Raw genomic sequence first — 19,608 nt, forward strand, 5'->3', positions numbered from 1 at the left:
ACACACACACACACACACACACACACACACACACACACACACACACACAGATGCACATGCACACACAAGCACACACACATACGCACACACACACACACACACACACACACACACATACGTACCTACGGACAACCCAACTCACTTACACATACACACACACACACACACACACACACACACACCGATAAACACAGGCACACACAAAATCCTGATGAGCTTCCACAATAAAAGTCTTTTTTCCAGCTGCGCCCATGGCTATCCCTTGGGTATAGCTAAAAATAGCAACAGTGTGTGTGTGAGTCTCAATAAGTGTGTGCATGCGCGTGCTGGAGTGTATATTTGTGTGTTCCCTGCCACAAGTGTGAGTGTGGGTGTGTGCTTGTGCGGGTGCATGTGCCTTTGTATGTATGTGTGGGTGTGGTAGGATATATGTGCATGTGAGCACACGTGTGTGTGTGTGTGTGTGTGTGTGTGTGTGTGTCTGCTTTTGTATTTATGTATGGCTGTGTGATGGGATATGTATGTATGTCAGCACACACAAGCGTGTGTGCATGTGTGTGTGTGTGTGTGTGTGTGTGTGTGCTTTTGTATTTATGTATGGCTGTGTGATGGGATATGTATGTGTGTCAGCACACACAAGCGTGTGTGCGTGTGTGTGTGTGTGTGTGTGTGTGGTGTTGTGATGAAAAGTCTGGGGACTGGGGGCTACAGGAAGAAGGGATGAAGACAGAGGGCTATAAAAAGATAAAAAGAAAGGGATAGGGAGACATAAAAGGAAGAAAAAAAGAATACAACGCCACGAGTCCATGGATAATGATGTAGTTGAGTAGGTTCACTCTCTAAAAGCCATCAATCAAACACAAAGCCCCCCATCACAGATGGAAGACAGACAAAGACCAGGAAGCAAAGTAGAATAAGAAGACTCCCACTGACAACTCTAACAGAAGAGAGGCTCAGGCCTAGTCCATCTCAACACGACTCAACACGTTACTTCATACCCCAGGCCTATAGGTGGCACTGTTTCTTTACAGAAATTGACCAAAACTTGCGCTTTACAAACAGACAGAATAGGCTACTTAATTAAATGGCTAGTGCAAGGAAACTAGAATTGTTTGTGTGGACTGATGGTGAACTGTCAACTGTAGTCAACTGTAAAACTAATAAACTTTATTTTACGGTTTGTGAAGGGTGCAGTCCCGTCTTTTAGCTGGCTAACGCAGGTAGGCCTACTAATCACCTTTACTTTCTTTGGTTGTAGGATAGTCCGTGATTCATTAGTTTTGGCTGTCACCGCAATTAGGCTACTAAACGCAAGGCTTACCCAAGTTCTAGGCTATTCTGTCACCACATTTATAATATTGCTATAAAACCTTCGTTAGTAACAGTCAATATGTTTGCCTGCATCAAATCGCGATTTGCATTCAGTGTGCTACCATCGGGCTTAACGTGAGTTCTAAGCGCCTTTGTATGCTTATATCTGATTTCACTCGACTGTGAATGCATGTATATATGTTGTAAGACATGTAAAATAAATGAATGACACTGGCACTACGCACAAATTAATGTAGCCTAAACTTACACCGCACTTTCCTAATAACTTAAGTTCTCTCGCGTCACTGACAGTAGCTAGAATGCATAAAAAACACCGGAAAAACAGTGTTCAGTCAACCAAGTCATAAGCTATCGGCGCTGCGCAGCACCAGTTGTGATATTTATCTTACGGAGTGTAATCGTAGGTAATGTCATGTATGAAAACTAGTATTGTTAGGCAATACTATAAGTGCAAGTCCAGGGCAGCTGAGGTGTGGCGATGACATCATCGATACGCAAGCAGGATGTGCGGTTTCGCTGTCTAAACAAATTCAAACGGGCTACGGTTTCCAGATTTTTCCACTCTGGGACCAGGTTTCAGAAAAGCGCGGTTTCGGCAGTGCGTTTACAGGATTCGTTTGGACGCCCGGCCAAGACGAAGCAAAACCTCTGCGTTTAACCTAAAAAGCGTCTCCGTGTGGACAGGCCCTCAGTATCAGAAGTCAGACACATACGGGCTGATAACTCTCAAAGAAGAAAACAAACCAACGAACAAAAACTCACAATAAATATGAGAAAACAGGGACAATGTCAAAAATCTAAATTCAAGTGGACAGCCAACAAAAAAGCTCCAACACAAAACAGGTGACATCACAGATGAATACTACCAGTGAGAAAAGGGGGAAACAAAATAGGAACACCACCAAATAAGGAAGGTGGAAGAGACCATTCAGTTCTATGGAGCAGGGGTGTAGCACAAGATCCTGGGCCCTATGCATAGGCAGTCCTGATGGGCCCCCATAATAAATATAATAAAATATATTCCAGACTTTTCAAGGGCCCTCCCTCCCCCTGGGGCCCTAGTAATCAGTACTGGTTTTACCCCCAGTCCGACGCCCCTGCTATGGAGGGATCGGAGCTGGTGAGGCAGATGGTGTCGCAATGCATCTCTATTGTCCTGTAGTTCTCCAAGGGTCAGCAAGTGGGAGATTAAGAGGCCGTTTACACGACACCGCCGGGTGGATTTTCTCTTACCGCTTTCACACCTTTAACGACCGCAAGAAAAAACTCGTGTACACACAGAGGTGTAACCGCTAAATGTGCTGTAGTGCATATGCCAGACCAGTCGATGGCGCCACTGTGCAGAAGCTTCACGATAAATTCGTGTGAATCACGTAGAAGAAAACATTGTTTGTTTGTTAAGTTTGTTAAGCCAGAGAATGTCTAATAAGTGCTCTGGTTAAGCAGTCGCATGAAATAAGGAGACTACAGACAATTCGGTTTTCAATTCAACTGTTAAACTAATAAAGTTCATTTTCAAGGTATGTGACTGCTATGTGAAATTTCAAATGCTTAGCCTACGCATTGCATTAGGTCTGAGCACCACTGGAGAAAAACACTAACATGCAGTAAGCTAATGTTTAACTAAGTTGCTGACGGTGTGCTTCTAACTTAGCCACTAAAGGCTGATAGGCTACATTGTGCACATAAATCATGACAGGGGAAAGAAAACATTTTAATATGATAAATAAATGGTTTGGTTGGTTTTGACAAGCAACATGTCAGGTCGAAAGTGCCGGGCTGAGCTGGAGAGGTGGGGCTATGTCGCCATGAAGTTGCCGGGTTTCGCGACCTACAGGCGCCTACACGGGCGAAAAGTTAGTCAGCGGTTTCAAAAGTTCCCACTTCGAAGCCGGGTTTCAAAAGCTATCGGTTTCAGTCTCCCTAAACTGCCGGGGGCCGCGTACATGCAAGGCGAACTGGCATCAAAAACCTCACCGGTTTCACAAAACCGGCTGTGCACGGCCCCCTAGATAGATGGCTAGTGAGAGTCCAGGAGAGCGAGGGAGATTGATGCACAGCTGGAGACTAATCTGGACACAAGACTGGGCAGGACTACATGGCCTGATGTGACAGCAGATGAGAAAGTGAGTGATCAGAGTTATGACGGGAAGCCAGGGGGAGCTTTGTTCAAACCTCTAACTTCTCTCTTGCTGTCTCACACTCTGTGAGGGAAGAAAGAGAGAGAGAGGAAAAGAGAGCGATTGAGAGGCCTGAGGAAAAGAGAAAGAGAGAGACAAAGAGAGAGAGAGAGAGAGAAAATGATTGAGAGCCAAGACAAAATGAGAGGAGATCAAATGTGAGAGATGTGAGTTTGAGAGAGAGATAAGGAATAAAGCAGACTGAGGTTTATATTAAGGAGATTGAAAGAGAGGAATAGAGAGACAGAGAGGGAAAGATGTTAGATCTCTGTGTGTTTGGGTGTGTGTGTGTGTGAGGTGTTGGTGTGTGTGTGTGATGTTGGTGTGTGTGTAGTGTTGGTGTGTGTGTGTGTGTATGTGTGTGGTGTTGGTATGTGTGTGTGTGTGTGTGTGTGTGTGTGTGTGTGTGTGTGTGTGTGTGTGTGTATGTAGTGTGTGTGTGTGGTGTTGGTGTGTGTGTGTGTTGTGTGTGTGTGTGTGGTGTTGGTGTGTGTGTGGTGTTGGTATGTGTGTGTGGGTGTGTGTGTGTGTGCGTGTCAGAGTGGCAGAGCCAGATTGCGAGGTGTGTGAGGGGCCAGTGATATTTGGCTGCGTGCTCTCCTCCCTCCGTGACTCGGTGACTCATCTCAGCGGCGTCTCCCCTAATTAGCACGACCGCAAGCCACATGATGATACGGACAGCAACGGGCAACCTGCAACCGCACTCACACACACACACACACACATACACACACACACGTGCACTCGCACGTCACGCCAACAGCCCACTGATGACCACACTAAAAATGCCCTACGGTACCTCCGTTAGAACAGCCCGCTAAAGCCCACACTAAAACATAGTGCAGCAATAAAGAGCATCCAAAACCGTGTACAGTGCAGCACTGAAGACCCCTCTATAGACACAGTGCAGTAATTAAAATAACACTAAATATGTACTGCAGTACTTAAAACAACACGAAAGACATAGCCTACTGTTGGATAAAGAGTCAAAAGTGAAGTAGCATTAATCACTGAATAAACAATGATGAATACCAATTACTTTTGTCATTTTCAAATTATTTCAGAGAAAAATTGAGGGTCTTTCTTTTTTTTGTGCATGGAAAAGAATCAACAATTGTAGTCATGTTAACACAGACCACACAGTGCCCACACACCAAGTGCCCACACACCACACAGTGCCCACACATCACACAGTGCCCACATACCACACACTACACAGTGTCCACACACCACACAGTGCCCACACCACACAGTGCCCACATACCACACACTTCACAGTGCCCACACACCACACAGTGCCCACATACCACACAGTGCCCACATACCACACAGCGCCCACACACCACACAGTGCCCACATACCACACACCACACAGTGCCCACATACCACACACTACACAGTGCCCACACACCACACAGTGCCCACATACCACACACCACACATTGCCCACATACCACACAGTGCCCACATACCACACACCACAAAGTGCCCACATACCACACAGTGCCCACACTACACAGTGCCCACACACCACACAGTGCCCACATACCACACATTACACAGTGGCCACACACCACACAGTGTCCACGCCCCACACAGTGCCCACACACCACACAGTGCCCACACACCACACAGTGCCCACACCACACAGTGCCCACACACCACACAGTGCCCACACAACACAGTGCCCACACATCACACAGTGCCCACACAACACAGTGCCCACATACCACACACCACAAAGTGCCCACATACCACACAGTGCCCACACTACACAGTGCCCACACACCACACAGTGCCCACATACCACACATTACACAGTGCCCACACACCACACAGTGTCCACGCCCCACACAGTGCCCACACACCACACAGTGCCCACACCACACAGTGCCCACACACCACACAGTGCCCACACAACACAGTGCCCACACACCACACAGTGCCCACACATCACACAGTGCCCACACATCACACAGTGCCCACACACTACAGAGTGCCAGCTGCTGCTATCCAGCTCTCAAGTCATGCTCACTCTGCCCCAGATCAGTTGTGCCACTTGTCAGAACCTCTCAGGCTTCACGTTCACTGCCCAGGCCCCAGGCACACTATCAAACCAAAACATCACAGCCAAATACACATAGACAAACTACACAAACACACACACACACACACACACACACACACACACACACACACAGCTTCTGAGAGGAATGTATAATGATTAATGATGAAAATGACCATCACAATATTTTCATTCTTATACATAGAAGGTGCTATTACTTACAGTAAGAGGTTATTTATTACAACTGTTATAATATAGTTATAAGCAGTTACAGCATTTGTAAAACATGTTCAGACTTAACTTACATATGAGCTCACACCATGATTTGCTTTGAATTTATTCTTGTGTGGTGAGACCATAGCCTTCTATTAGTGTTTCATCTCTCAAAGGCTCGACTAGTTCAAGCACTGATGGCTGTTATTCCTTTTTCTCATTTATCTGTTCATTAACCAACCAATGCAACATAACTTCAAAAAGCTATTTAATAAAGTATTTTTTTAAATATTTTTCTAAAGCCTGCATGTGCTGTTCTTGGGAGAGAGCGCTAATCTAGCCGACAGAGTGACGTAGTGTGCTATACATTAGGGTGCTACACTACAATATGCAAAAAAGACAGGCCCTAAGGCTATGAATATCTATAGTACACTGCAATTGAGTCCTATAGGCCTGTGTAAGATTACAGTATAGTAAAATGAACTGTGAATCGTTTATGATGCATCTGCTTGTGGAGCGGCTAATAAAGTTTGCATTCAAAAAGGCACAAAGCGATTTCATTTATCACTTTTTCGCTCCAGGGGCTGTCACGTCCGTGTGTTCCCCTCCTGGTTGGGTTTTGGCTGTTGCATGGCGACAGTGCAATCAGTGGAAACTGCCTGTCACCCTGAAGCACACACACAAACACACACAAACATACATACACACACACACAAACACACACACACACACACACACACACACACACACACACACACACACACTTAATTTATTTCCAGTCACCCTTCTCCCCTGCTAAACCACACATAACATTTTCTGCTTGTAAATCTGATTTGCTGAAATGACAGAAATTACTGGCAGTCCTGGTGCCTTTCCCACTGGCACACACACAGAGGTACACACACTTAAACAAACACACAGAGAAACATACACACACACACACACACATGCATGCACACACACACACACATACACATAGAAATACCCACTCATATAAAGACATGCACACACAGGTACACACAGGCAAACATAGTTACACACACACACACACACACACACACTTACATAAATAGTTCCAGGCCCAAATCAGCTCCCAGCACAATTTCTGAACAGCAAATTTATGCCACCACAGGCCATTCTGCCGTCAGAGAGCGAGAAAGAAATGAGTTCACACGGGCAGAGAGGTGATAGATCTATTCAGCTCAATGTTTTAATCAGCCACTGTGCTTCTCTAACTGCTCTCCTGAGCCTGTGGCTCAAGGTCAAATGAGTCAAACTATACTGACCCCTCGTCACGGGTCTGAGAACTCAGTGAACTTCTTTTGTTACATTAATCATTAGCATGTTAGCTGTAGCCTGCAGTTATACTTCCAGAGGAAATGTTTCAGAGATAGAAGGTTAGCATGCTAGTGAGTGACCTGACAATGCTGCCACATTGTACTTTCACATATCAATATGTACAGTAACTTATGTTACGACCCCCTGTGCCCCTTCAGGTCCTGTCCTGTCAGTGCACGGGCAGGGCTGGGCCTGGTTAGGCTAATAACATTATTAGGTGCACCTGTATTGGGTGGGGCTATAAAAGGGGTTCTCGCTCTCTCTCTGTAGGCACTTTCATAGTCCTTTACATTGGCACGTTAGTCTTTCTCTCCTCTTTATTTCTCTTTTCCCCCTTTGCCTTTCACTTATTCAACTTACATGCTGATAGCCTACTGCCATTTACATTCACGCATACACCTTTTTCATCACTCATTTCCCTAGACACTAGGCCTATAATTTGTTAATGTTGCGATCAATGTTAATACATAGTTAAATTGAAAACTGTGGTTGTCTCTCTTTATGTTGCGGTCTGTTCACGAGCTGGCCGTAACATAAATTGGGGTTACTCGTCCGCGAAACCTTTTTGGTAGAGGGATCGAAAACGGGGACTCATTGCATCCAGGTGAGCATGTCTTTTGGTTGTGCAGCTAATTAACTCCAGTCTCTGGTAAGGAAGAGTGTTTCAGCGAGGCTTTGCCTTTCCATCGTTCCACTGTTTGTTATTTTGTTCTGTTTGGGTTAACTTGTTTAAGGGGTAATCCTGGTCGGGACTTATCTACTTCTGTCGGGGGCACGTTTCGTACAGTTTACTGTAGTGAGTTAATGCGTTAACCAGTCGCCCCGAGGCCAGCAAGCCCTGGAAGATCAGCTAGGCCAGATAGCTCGTTTTGGGGTTATTTAGAGTTCCAGAGGACTGTTTTCATCAGTGGGATATTGGCATGGTTTCACCTGGATGTGCTGAGTATTTTGGTCTGTGTTTGCGTGTTCGGTAAGTGATCTTTCTCTTTCTGTGTGTCAGTAGAGTACGTTTGGTGTTTTGCGTTCGCTGTGTTGTGTATTTTGAAGCGGCATACCGCTTTGTTACTGAATGGGTGTAGATCTATTTATAGATTGAACAATCGTTCATAGTTAATTGTGTAGCTAATGCAGAGGTGGAAAAAGTATGAAAATATTGTACTCAAGTAAAAGTACCAATACCTTGATGAAATATTACTCAAGTACAAGTTAAAATACCGATCTGAAAATGTACTCAAGTAAAAGTAAAAAGTAGTTCATTTAAAATGTACTAGTAAAAGTTACTTAGTTACTTTTTTTGGGGGTACCAGAACAACCAGTTTTACCAAAGACTTTCTAATGAGATACAGCACTCAAAAAATCCTCCATAGTAATGCATGGGGTTAGTTTGTAACAGTTGTCTACACATCATATGTCTACACATATCACAACCCTTCCGCGGCAAAACGTCGACATGTGAATACATTGAGCCAATCATGTGGTGTGCTGTGAAGACATCGTTCCATCATCTGTTGTGATCTCGCTGCTGGAGCAAGATTGGTGTCGTGAAGCCTTACGCACACTCATTTCTGAAATAGATGCACGATAAGTGCCCAAAAAGTGTTGCAATATGGCCGCCGAGTGGAGGTACTTGCCTGAAAAGGACGTTGAGAAATAGAGATCTATGTGAAAAATCACCGGAGTTCTCCTTTAAGTTTGAGCAGTAGTTGATTTTCAAAGTTAGTTGCACTCATCCTTTGGTCGCTTTGCAGTGAACAGTAATCCAGCACAACTGAAAAGCCCCTCACAGGCAGCTGAGGCAGGCAGGCCAATATTGAGTTGCAGAGAGTTTTTTTTATATTTGGAAACGAGCAGAAGGTTCAGCAGATTAAAGGGCGTCGTACTGGGGGGGGAAAGTGGGAAGAATAGGGCCCCAATGGAGAAGAGGGCCCGTAAAAAGTGGAATACAGGGGGCACAATATTTTCACCAGGCATTAGTAATAACTCAGGTAATCCACACATAAAAAATCCAAACAACTCCATAAGTAGAGTCATGTTATGAAGTGGAATAACACAGGGGAAAAGTATTGAACACGCTAAGAAAAAGCACTAAGGCAAGGAAAGGGAAGGAACGAGCTGGAATCTGTATAGAGGGTCCTTTCTATCTGTGCAAATTAATATAAGCTTGGTTAGTAGCGTACATATTGATGGGCTTTAAAAAGGTTTTTCATTACCAAGGTGTCACATAAGAAACATTTCATGATGGATAAAAGCAAAAAGCTCTCCTAAGACCTTTGCAACCTTATTGTTGCAAAACATATCAATGAAACTGGTTACAGATGCATTTCAAAACATCAGACTCTTCCAGTAAGCAGCATGGGAGCCATTATCTGCAAGTGGAAGAAACATCACTGCATCATCACCCGGCCATGCACAGGATCTCCTCGTAATATTTCTGACCAGGGAGTGAGAAGGATAGTCAATTCCAAGAGCCAAGGACCACTCGGAGAAAGCTCCAGAAAGACTTGAAGGCAGCCAATTTAATTAAATAGTTCTGGAAGTAACTAAAGATCAGGATTCACAAGAGGGACCCCTGGAATCTGTTTAGAACAATGGGCCAAAATCAGACCTGATACTGCGACCAATAAGTTTTGTCATACAGGAAATGTCTTAAAGCTGTCTTTACAAACAAAGGCTTTTTCCACAAAGTATTGAAGAAATTTCAGAAGGCACGTTCAATACTTTTTTCCTGTGTCATTCCACTTTAATACACAAAACTCTTATGTTTGGATTTTTTATATGTGTGTTAATATAATGTGTGGTGAAAGTTTCGAATAGACTCACTGGAAGTTTAGGCTAATTACTGAAAAAAAAAAAAACGTTCAATACTTATTTTCACCATATATTTATTTTACCTGAATATTTTAACTTCCAAATGAAATGTCAAAATGAATGTCAGACGAAATTTAAAGTTTGACTGACTGGATTTTGTATACAAAACATAGTGAAAACTGTGTAAGGTCACTCTCACTCTCCCTTGCTAAAGAGCTAATGGTTTAGTCTGCCTGCACTATTCATAAGGTAGTCTATCTTTTGTTTATTTAGTTGAGCATCGCTAGTAGTGGACTGCTAATTGTTTTGCTGCTGGTGCAATGTCCTTCTCCAAGAAAGCCAAGTCAGGTTACTAAAAATAAAGGCCAAAACAGGAAAAAGAGAGACCTCAAAATGAGGGGAAACAAATGCTAATAAACTTCTTTCCAAAGAAAGGTGAGCACAAACGTCAAAACACGAAATCCCATGGTGTTAGCTTAAATATCTCCGCAATCATTAGTGCTAAAACGAACTGAGACAACCGATTGGAATAGCGGAAAATACACTTTCATAGGTTAGGCTAATCTGATGCATTTTAGTGATCCAGTCTCCATCACTTTCAGAAAGACTGCATGGCGCCAGCTTGATTCATGTCCTGTTGTAGGCTACATGCTGATCATTATCACTAGGCTAGTGGTTTAGGGCGCGATTTTTTTCTCTCCCTTTCCGTTTTCGTTAGTCTTTTTTTTTTTACTCAAGTAACGGATGGGATTCTTGATGTAGCGAAGTACAATACTTCACTCAAATGCACTTAAAATACCGATTTTATAAACTACTTAAAAAATACAAAGTACACAGAAAAACTACTCAATACAGTAACGTGAGTAAATGTATTTCGTTACTTTCCACCTCTGAGCTAATGTCTTGGTGATTTTAGGCTATGCGAGCGAACGCGTAGGCTATTAAGTTACTGTTTTGTGGAGGTTATGCCTCAATTTGCTACTGCGTGTGGATTTAAAGTAACTTTTGCCTTCAGTGAGTGCAGTGTTTCTCAAACTTTTTTTCTGGGGACCCACTTTTTAAAAATGATAGACTATCGCGACCCAACTCGTGACTGTGGTAGTTAACAAACTAGATCAGTGGAACTTTTTCTTTCATTCCCCACTTTGCCCCCTTGATCATTCTCGAGCCCCACCTGTCCCTCATCGCTCTAAGAAAGTGGTAGGTCAAGCTTAAAATTGTCAAATTTATTGAAATAATGACAAGTTCTAAATAGATCCTCTTAAACAGAGTTAAAATCAGCTGGTGCTGCAGATATAATAATAAATAAATACATAACACACATATTTCTGTTTTCCAGCAACATATAGAAAGCATAGGCCATTTTACAGCATTGTACAATATATTCAATGAAATACCAACATGCTGCATTAAATGGATCCATAATCCAGTCATACTGAGCACTGCTGGTTGGGAAATATTTTTGAAATAAACTTTGCAGGGATGTGATGTAGGCCTACTGTTTAATACATGGGATCACAAGAGTGCCTCCCAATCAGACGTTTCAGCGATTTCGCATAATACTGTGTCAGCGATCGGTAGCCTTTCCCATAGGCTACTCAAGTTTTTTTGGTGAATGCAGTAATCTTATTTGCTAGGTGAGGTAGGTGCTTGTCTTTGCCTTGTAACTGGACATTTAACTCAAATGTATCACTAAGATATATCAAATATATCGCTAAGATAGGCCAGCTTCGTCAAGAAAAGTTCATTAGTGAACGTGCTTGCAGATTCAAACATGCGCTCTTCCTCCAAGAAGAGGCGACTCGGAGCTCAAACACCATCTCTTCACAAAGTGCGGAGAATAGACACGCTTTTAAGGGCCGGGTTTTGATGAAATTCACCACTCTCACAACAACGTTCAAAATCTCATGTAGGTCGGGACTAACTAAGCTGCTTTGACACGCCTTCCCTGTGAATAACACAGTGCGTCCATTGCGCATCGGGTGCTACCTGGGCCCAGGCTACAGATAATAAAATAAATAAAAAAACTGCTGTTTTTCACGTCAGTTCGCGCCCCACCTGGCATGTCTCCGCGACACAGTAGTGGGTCGCGACCCTCAGTTTGAGAAACGCTGAGTGAGTGAGACGTGTTAATGGAAAGTTTTGTTTAAGTTTGCTTGGCTTTTGTGGTAAAAGTGAAGTAAATTTTGTGCTGTTGTGCTGGCTTGTTTGGCGTACAATCTGTAGGCCTAGGTCTTAATTAGATTGTAGCTTGATTTGGCTATTTGTGTGGGGAAGTAGCCTGTATTATTTTGTGCCTCAAATTTGTTTTGTTTATTTGTACTTAGTGTGTGCCTCTTTTTAGCTGCTTATTATAAAGTAAGCTGAAGGCAAGTTAAAGGTTGCTTGCACTGCATTTGTTCCTATTGGGGGATGGGTTGCTTAGCGTTTAGCAAGTGTTTTGTGAATGTTGTTGGGTGGCTTGGCTTGCTTGAGTTTACCAAGTAAGGAATATGACGACTCCTGAAGAGTTTATTGCTAGCCCGACTGAGGATCTCTTGTCCAAGTTGACTAAAGATCAACTTTGGAAGATAGCTGAGCATTACGAGCTGCTTATCACAGCTCAGGGAAAAAAAGGAAAGGAGACCTTGTTCCTTGCTGTAAAAAACCAGCTCCAGCAAAAAGGCCTGTTTAAAGAAGCAATGGTTTTAACAGACCAACAACTGCAGCTTGAGAAGCTGAAAGCTGAAAAGGAAGCGAGGGCTCTAGAGGTAGAGAGAGAAGTTGAGCTTCGTAAGCTTAAGAATCAGCTTGAACTCAAGCGCATGGAACGTGACGAAAATGATCGTGAATGTGAGCATGCTTTAGCGGTTAAGAGACTTGAGCTAGAGATAGCCAGGCAAGGTGAGTCTCTTCAACCTGCTCCTTCTCCCGGTCCCCAACCATCAAGCTTTGACGTTAGTAGGCATATCCGCCTTGTTCCCCCCCTTCTCAGAGAAGGAGGTGGATAGCTACTTTTCCCATTTTGAAAGAGTTGCGACCAGCCTTAACTGGCCCAAAGATGTGTGGCCTCTACTTCTTCAATGTGTTTTAACGGGGAAGGCACAAGGGGTGTTTTCTGCTCTGAGTATTGAGCAAGCTAACCAGTATGACGTAGTAAAAGCCTCCATTTTACACGCATATGAACTGGTCCCAGAGGCATATCGCCAGAGGTTCCGCAATGCCAGGAAGTCAGAGCAGCACACCTTTGTTGAGCGAGAAAAAGAAAGCCTCTTTAACAGGTGGTGTTCATCACAAAAAGCTGAAACCAGGGATGACTTAAAACAACTAGTCCTCCTTAAAGACTTTATGAATTGTCTCCCTAAAGCGGTAGCTGTCTACCTTAATGATCAGGAGGTGCGCAAGCTTGACGAAGCTGCTGTTCTGGCTGACAATTATGTCTTGACGCACAAGCGTGTTCCTGATAGCCACTGGGGTAGCCATCAGAGTAGAATGAGAGTTCCACCGAGGAATAAGCAGCCGTCTGGAGGTGGGAATAACACCACACGCTCGTCTCCCTCTGCTTATTCCAGTCGCCCCCCTTCTAATGTTGCAGAGCTCATATGTTTTTATTGTAAGAAGGTGGGTCACAAAGTGTCTGATTGTCAGGTCCTCAACAAACGGGCTAAGAACACCAAAGCTGTGGGCTTGATGGCTTCGTGCGACACTTGTTCATCTTCCTTACAAAGTGGAAACCCAGGGTCTGTGATGACAGACCCTGCATGTAAAGAGAGCAGGAGTGATACGGATTACACTCCCTTTATCACAGAGGGTTTTGTGTCTTTGAATGAACAGTCGCATAGGGTGCCTTTTCGCATACTCGCGTGATGCTGGGGCTGCTCAGTCATTCCTATTAGCTGGTGTTTTGTCTCTCAGATTTTACTGCCACAGGAACCCATGTTTTGGTCTGAGGTTTCGAAATGACTCCTGTTCAGGTGCCCTTACATCAGATCCATCTAACCTCCAAGCTCACCACCGGTAACGTTGTGGTTGGAGTACGTCCATCTCTTCCAATACCTGGCGTTTCGTTCATACTAGGTAATGACCTAGCTGGAGGGAAGGTGTGGAGTAGCACCGACGTGGTGTCACCACCTATCGTCATTTCTGTGCCTGAGATGACAAAGAAGCCTGATCAGTGTGCACACAGATATTCGGATGTGTTTCCGGCGTGTGCCATTACTCGAGCCATGGCTAAACATAGTGGTGATGATTCAGACTTTGTTTCCTTAGAAAACACATTTCTTGTAACACCTGAGGTTGCAGACAGTAGTTCTTCACCTTTACCTGTAGGGCAGTCAAAGACTGCGGGTGCTCACTCTGTCAACCTAGCTAGGGGTGATGACTCAGATGTCAAGACTGAACATGTGGAGGCAGTTCATCCTGTGAATGTCTCACCATCTGCAACAATGTCTGTCAGTTCTGAGATTAGGGAACAATTAGTTGACCCTTCTCTTGAACCTTTGCTTGCTTTGGCCTCCTCTAGGGGACAACCTGATGACTTCCCAGGTTATCTCCTACAGGATGGCTTGTTGTGTAGAAGGTGGATATTTAAGCAGGACATGTTTTCCCACACTGTATTACAGGTTGTTGTACCCTGTAAATTCAGACAGGCTGTGTTGAAACTAGCTCATGATGGAATAGCTGGACATACTGGGGTACGGAAGACTTATGATCGAATTGTGCGCTGGTTCTTTTGGCCAAAGTTAAAACGAGATGTCTCATCTTATGTGAAATCATGTCATGTGTGCCAATTAACCAGCAAACCTAATCAAAAGATTCCTGTTGCCCCTCTACAGCCTATCCCTGCTGTATCAAATCCATTTGAACACCTCATTATTGACTGTGTGGGTCCCTTGCCACGTTCCAAGGCTGGACATAGCTTTTTGTTGACAATAATGTGTCAATCTACGCGCTATCCAGCAGCTGTTCCACTGAGGTCTATCCATGCCAAATCTGTTCTGAAGGCTCTTACTAACTTTATGTCTACTTTTGGCATACCCAAGGTCATTCAGAGGGGTCTAACTTCATGTCAAAGCAGTTTTCTAGGGCCTTGCGACAACTTAAAGCTAAGCATAACATCTCTAGTGCTTATCACCCTCAAAGTCTGGGTGCCCTCGAACGATTTCATCAGACCTTAAAGTCTCTTTTGCGGTCTTACTGTGTAGAGCTTGGGTCTGATTGGGAAGAGGGTCTCCCCTGGCTGCTCCTAGCCATTAGAGAGGTTGTCCAGGAGAGCACAGGCTTCAGCCCGAATGAGTTGGTCTTTGGACATGCTGTAAGAGGCCCGACAGCAGTATTGGCTGATGAGTGGTGCACTGCTGAAGCGCCAGTCAATGTTTTGGATTATGTTAGCGGTTTCCGCTATCGTCTCTATGAAGCGAGGGCTGCTGCTAAACGCCGAATAGGAAGATCCCAGTCTAAGATGCAGCAAAAGCAGAACACCGCAGTTTTAAACCTGGTGATCAAGTTTTAGCTCTGTTGTCTCTTTTGAATAGCCCCTTCCAGGCTAAATGTGGTGGTCCTTATGAAATTGTTAAATGTTTATCCGATCATAATTATTTACTTGACACTCCTGATCGGAGAAAGTGCAGCCACCGCGCCTATAGAGGGCTCTACAGGGTCTAGTGTTGACCCATCTACAGTTGGTAATGTTTTTGGGGGTTTGGATTTTCTCAGTGAAGAGTTGGAGGAGGGTGTGAAAGGTTCATCACAGGCGATTGTGGACAGTCGCCTTAGGAACTCTGAATTCCTAGCAGAGCTGCCTTTACATCTTTCCCACCTGTCTGACCAGGAGAAAGCTGACATTATTGGGTTGGTAGATTCATTCCCTTCTCTTTTTCCTGACGTCCCTTCTTGTACATCCATAACTGAGCATGATATTGACGTTGGCGGGGCTCTGCCCATTAAACAACATGCATTGTTTCAATCCTAGGAAGAGGGAGTTACTACAGAAGGAAGTTGACTATCTTTTAGCTCATGGTCTTGCTGAGTCCAGTTTCAGTGCGTGGAGCTCTCCCTGTCTGCTGGTGAATAAACCAGATGGGACTTATTGCTTTTGCACTGACTATAGGAGACTCAATGCAGTTACCAAACCAGACTGTTATCCTTTGCCACTGTGTGATGATTGTGTTGACCGTGTTGGGTCAGCTACATTTGTGAGTAAGTTCGACCTTCTTAAAGGATACTGGCAGGTCCCTTTAACAGCTAGGGCTAAGGAATTGTCAGCTTTTTTAACACCAGACAACTTCCTACAGTACCAGGTTATGCCATATGGCGTCCGCAATGCGCCTGCCACATTTCAGAGGCTTGTTAACCGCATAATGGCGGGAATGCGTAATTGCGATGCTTACCTTGACGATGTGGTTCTATACAGTGCCACCTGGACTGACCACTTAGACCAGATAAGAGAACTTTTTACTCGTCTCGCTACAGCTAACCTGACCATAAACCTGGCTAAATGCGAGTTTGGGAAGGCCAGGGTTACATATCTAGGTAAAGTAGTGGGAGGGGGACATGTTTTGCCTGTAGAGGCTAAGGTTGAAGCTATTTGTGATTTGGAACCCGCCGGGAACTCCGGAGGTTTCTTGGTATGGCTGGATACTACAGGGCTTTTTGTAAGAACTTTGCCTCTGTAGTTACACCACTAACTAACCTTCTTAGCCCTAAAGTCCCATTTGAGTGGTCTGCAAATTGCCAGGAGGCATTTCAGAACGTTAAGGTCCTACTAGCTACAGCCCCAGTGCTGTTGGCTCCAAATTTTGATCGCCCTTTCAGTGTTGCCGTTGATGCCAGTGAGAGTGGCGCTGGCGCTGTTCTTTTACAGTTGGGCTTAGATGGTGTGGAGCACCCTGTGTGCTACTTTTCCAAGAAATGTAATCGCCATCAACAAGTTTACTCTATACTTGTTATAGAGATGTTATAGAGTTATAGTTATAGACACACTATAATTTGTTAATGTTGCGATCAATGTTAATAAATAGTTAAATTGAAAACTGTTGTTGTCTCTCTTTATGTTGCAGTCTGTTCACGAGCTGGCCGTAACACTTAATTAAACCTTTTCTCTTCAGTGGCATGGTTTGTCTATCGGAGTGCTTGATGTAGAGCGCTGACAAAAGCATGATTGGCTTGGTTGCTGGCCATGGTCCTGAAATGCCTGTTGTAGATATACCATGTGAGCAATGTCCACAGTCCCTCCTTATAGAAAATGAGTAATGTAAGCTTATGTGTTTTATTTCCCTCGTAAGTGGGAACCACTGATCTATAAAGAACTTTATAGATCAGTGGTGGGAACTGGGATCTGGAGATTGCGTCACTCACACCCAAGTTGATTGTGTTCTAGTTGTCAGAAGGACAAGATTCCAACCATTTGTTACTTGTTATTTGTTGCTAGGGATTGTTACCAGACATAGCAACACAAGAATAACAATGCAATACACATTTGTATGTGTATTACGACTAGGGGCCATTCCAATTGAAATTTCCTGTTCATAACTGGGAAGTTATGCTTTAAGAGTACAATTGAAATGAACCAATAGAACTCCACTGGACTGAATGACCTGGTGGACAGATGAGGATTGTTCATATCTCTTAGAAAGCAGAAGTGGAGTGAGTTAAAGGGTGTTAATCCTCCCTAATGACTCTTCACAAACTTTTCCTTTCAGAAAACATCATTAATCATACTGCAGTTCAATATATCCGCCACCAACTAAGCCACTTATGTTGACTTTAATCATATAATAATATAATAATGCTCTGGTATCATTTTGATATAATTATTAAGATGACACCCTCAGTAAGGGAAAGGGGACAGAGGAAATCACACACAGACAACTTCATATAAGCTTGTGACTGCGCCTGGAAGCATTCAGGGGTTTTTTTATTAGAAGAGTGTAATGAATGACTATGTTTGTGCATGTGTTGAAAAGTTGGTGTGTGTGTTTGCATGTATATGACCAAATATGTGATCGTGTGTGTGTGGTTGTGTGTTTGGAAATGATTGCATGCGTGACATCTGTGTTGTCGTGCACTGTGCACAAGTCCATGTTTGTGCTGCAGAACTGTAGCCTGGAAAATCCAGACCCTGGTAATCTAGAAAGATTAAGGGTCTGGCCACGAATAATGAAAATGGCCCAACTTGAGGGGGGGCACCAAGCATGCATTTGAAAATCTCATTGCACACAATTGGATAACACTACGACCAATGTTTACTGACTGATTCGTTGCAGCGCTGTTGTCATCTGTTTAGCTCATGTTGTTGTTGTCATCTGTTTATGTGATTGGATCCTCGCGATGCAAGGGCTAAAAGTAACGTGCATCATTATTCATTGCCAGAGTGTCTCGCAGAGACAATTCAAATTGTGCTTTCGCGAGAACTCTGGATTTCCAGGGTAGCAGAACTGACCCAGCCGTTGTGCAACCAGATGACTGACAGGACTTAATCTCACTCCTTTCTCCAAACATCTGCATCCTTGTGACGCAGAGGCCCTTCTAGCTTCTAGCCTGCTGGGGCCAAAACTGATGGAGAGCGACACACGCACGTGCATAAAATCACCAATCACACTTCATGCCACAAAACACACACTTGTTGCAACATCATTTCTCAGTCACGCTTTTTTTTTCCCTCCAAAAAAGAATATCTCCCAAACAGACACTTTTATCCTAACAAAACATGCGCCCCTGAACATGCATGCGCCCCTGAACATGCATCCCTGAACATGGATTCCTGCATGCGCCCCTGAACATGGATTCCTGCATGCGCCCCTGAACATGCATTCCTGCATGCGCCCCTGAACATGCATTCCTACATGCGGCCCTCATCTGGTCCAGGGGCAGTGAGGGAGTCGGAATGCGACCTCAGACTTCAGATGGGCACATTCATGTGTGTATGTTCTGTGGACTTTAGGTGTGTGTGTGTGTGTGTGTGTGTGTGTGTGTCTATATGTGCATGTACATGTGTTTTTGATTCTGTGTGTACACTGTATGTGTGTATATCTCTATGCTTGTGTAAACTAAATCCTGACTCCTAGGTTCGTTTACAGGTGGATTCCTCACTTTATAGACACAAGAAAGAGATGGATATGTTCAAGAACAGTTCCGTTTAATTCCGGCTCAGTTTTTACACGTGTCTCCTTCCACACAGCCTGTCACTTCCTAGTTCCCTCACGTGATGTAAACATTTAATCACAGACATGAACTTCCCCATTTACTAACATTATTCAATGTATACAATAACAACTTATTCCTTAGATAGAAAGATATTCATTCTTTATACATATTTAGGCATTGTAGTAATTACTCAAGCTTACATTTGTATGTCTTTGTGTGCATGTCAGAGAGTGAGTGTTGAATGAGATTAAAAACAAAAGGCCATTGAGGAACTACTAAGCTGTGAGAGTAGGAACTGAAGGAATGAGGCACAGATGACAAATCATCACAGAGAATGGCGCGTATGTCGACAAAGAGACGCACGTTCCCCCGATGAAGCCTCATCACTTTACCAATCAGCAGCTGTTGTTTTCCTTCCCATTCGGAATCAGCGTCTGTTGTTTCTTATTCTACTTCTTCTTCTTCTTCCTCTTCTTCATCTTCTTCTTCCTCTGTTACTGCTTCTTTAAATTTTTCTTCTTCTTTCTCTGCTCAAAGTGTAAGACAATT

This window comes from Alosa alosa, chromosome 22 (assembly GCF_017589495.1).
Source record: "Alosa alosa isolate M-15738 ecotype Scorff River chromosome 22, AALO_Geno_1.1, whole genome shotgun sequence".
Lineage (NCBI taxonomy): Eukaryota > Metazoa > Chordata > Actinopteri > Clupeiformes > Clupeidae > Alosa > Alosa alosa.